General features: G+C 36.9%; 1 pseudogene; it reads left to right on the top strand.

The window, feature by feature from the left end:
* The first annotated feature begins 1370 nt into the window (after positions 1–1370).
* LOC132016341 (ADP/ATP translocase 2-like) lies at positions 1371–2045 on the top strand (annotated as a pseudogene).
* The last annotated feature ends 977 nt before the right edge of the window (positions 2046–3022 follow it).

Consider the following 3022-nt stretch of genomic DNA (forward strand, 5'->3'; position numbering starts at 1 on the left):
TAGTTGTTGATAATAATTTCAAGTAATTGTTTCTATTTCCTTGCTGTTAGCCATGATCTCTCCCATTTCACTCATAATTTTATTAATTTGGGTCCTTTCTCTTTCCTTTTGGAGAAGTTCAACCAGTGGTTTATTGATCTTATTAATTGTTTCAAAGAACCAGCTTCTAGTTTTGTTGATCTGCTCTACTGTATTTCTGGTTTCTAATTCACCAGTCTCTGCTCTAATCTTAATTATTTCTCTTCTTATGCATGGCTTAGGCCTTATTTGTTGTTCAGTTCTTTATAGTGTAAAGTTAATTTGTGTATTCAGGATTTTTGTTTTTTGTTTGTTTGTTTGTTTGTATTTTGAGTGAGTGGCTTGGGTAGCTATGTATTTCCCATTTAGGACCACCTTTGCAGTATCCTATAGGTTTTGGATTGATGTGTTTTCATTCTCATTGGTTTCCATGAATTGTTTAAGTTCTTCTTTGATTTCCTGGTTGATTCAAACATTCTTAAGAATGGTCTTTAGCTTCCAAGTGTTTGAACCAGAAAAGACTCTCAATTGCCATGGAAATGTTGAAAAAGAAAAACAAAGCTAGGGGCATCATATTGTCTGATTTCAAGCTATATTACAAAGCTGTGATAACCAAGACAGTGTGGTAGTGGCACAAAAACAGACACATAGATCAATGGAACAGAATAGAGAGCCAGATATGGACCCTCACCTCTATGGTCAACTAGCCTTTGACAAAGCAGGAAAAAAATATTTAATGGAGAAAACATGGTCTTCAATAAATAGTGCTGGGAAAATTGGACAGCTATATAGAGAAGAATGAAATGCAATCATTGCTTACACCATACACAAAGACAAACTCTAAATGGATGAAAGGCCTCAGTGTGGGACAGGAATCCATCAAGATCCTAGAGAACATAGGCAGTATCCTTTTCAACATCAGCCACCGCAACTTCTTTCAAGGCACGTATCCAAAGGCAAGGGAGACAAAAGCAAAAATGAACTTTTGGGACTTCCTTCTGCACAGCAAACAAAACAATCAACAAAACAAAGAGACAACCCACAGAATAGGTGAAAATATTTGTAAATGGCACTACAGATAAAGATCTGGCATCCAAGATCTATAAAGAACTTCTCAAACTCAACACCCAAAAAACAAATAAGTAAAAAATAGGCAGAAGACATGAACAGATACTTCTCCAAAGAAGACATACAAGTGGCCAACAGACACATGAAAAAATGTTCATCATTGTTCTCCATCAGAGAAATCTAAATCAAAACCACATTGAGATACCACCTTACACCAGTTAGAATGGCAAAAATTGACAAGACAAGAAACAACCAATGTTGGAGAGGTTGTGGAGAAAGGAGCAATGAGTCCTACCCTTCTGCCTGGTAACCTGGCCAATGTCAACGGATACTTCCATGCTCAGGCTCTCAATGTTGCCTTCAAAGATAAGTACAAGCGGATTTTCCTGGGTAGTGTGGACAACAGAACCCAGTTTTGGCACTACTTTGCAGAGAATCTGGCATCAAGTGGGGCCACATCTTTGTGTTATGTACATCCTCTTGATTTTGCCTAACCAGGCTGGCAGTGGATATAGGCAAAGCTGGGGCTAAAAGGGAATTCAGAGGCCTCTGTTACTACAAGCCTGCAAATCTGGTGGAGTTAAAGACCTAAACCAAGTATAGGTTGCCTAATCCCTCAGCTGCCAAGCTGCCTACTTCCAGATCTATGACACTGCAAAGGGAATGCTTCCAGATCCCAAGGATACTCCCATCTTCATCAGCAGCATGATTGCACCATCCATCACAGAGGTTGCTGGGTTAACTTCCTCTCCATTTGACACTGTTTGTGGCCATGTGATGGTGCATTCAGGGTGCAAAGGAAGTGACATCATATATGAGGCACATCTGACCACTGGAGGAAGATTGCTTGTGATGACGGAGCCAAAGCTTTTTTCAAGGGTGCATAATTCAATGTTCCCAGAGGCATGGGTGATCCTTTTGTGCTTGTCTTATATGATGAAATCAAGACATTTCCATAAGTTCTTTCCTACTCTTTGCCCCTCATGAATAGGCATGTTGTATCATATAACGTGTCTTGAACATTATTGATAGGCTGTTGGTTGTCTGTTTATCAACAGCAACTATTTACTGGCCGAAAATGAGAAGTGATAAAACTTATCTGACCTATTTTCTCTTAAAGCTATTTCCATGATGATGGGACTCAATTATATATATATATATATTTTTTTTATTTCAGTCACTCCTGATAAATAAGTTTGAAGAAATAAAAAATATCAGAAATTTAAAAATAAGTAAAATTTTTTTAAAAAAGAAATTAATCTATTTGCCAGCATTAAAGGTAATAGATCATCTCCTTACTCAGAAAATTGGTAATTTAAGGGTAACTAGAATTTATCCTCCATCATTGGAAGGACGTACAGTGCATACTCAGTTGACAAAGGGAAGTTTTTTTAATGTTTTGAAACAGAAAGAAAGGCGTTCCTGAAAATGAATGAAGGGGGAATGACAAAAGTAGAAAATTACACCTACAGCAAACTTCAGTGAGATGTGTTCGGGCAAGAATTATCAATAAATACTAAATCCATTATAATTCAATGAATTGTTTAAAAAAATCTGTTATAACTAATCAATGAATTCAGTAAGATATAAAGACAATATACAAAAATTGGTTGCAATTCTATACACTAAAATAAAATAAATCCAGTAAGTAAAAGTTTGGGAGGGTGGGAATAGGACATCTGCACAGAGCCAGAAGACCTGGCAGTAACAAAAAGAAAACATATTTGTACAATGGAAAAAAATCTGTCACTATCTTAACCAAGTGATCAAATTAGCATCACTAATGGTGAAGCTGTGAGAGGTCATGTGGTCTTGAAATGGTATAGTATGAACTATGCGGATCAACTATGTGTGTCCTTACCAAAAGTATTTACCCTGACTCTACTGGTCTAGCATCTTCACATTGTCAATGTCATGAATAAAAGAGTCTAGTTTA

This window comes from Mustela nigripes, chromosome 4 (assembly GCF_022355385.1).
Source record: "Mustela nigripes isolate SB6536 chromosome 4, MUSNIG.SB6536, whole genome shotgun sequence".
NCBI classification, from domain to species: domain Eukaryota; kingdom Metazoa; phylum Chordata; class Mammalia; order Carnivora; family Mustelidae; genus Mustela; species Mustela nigripes.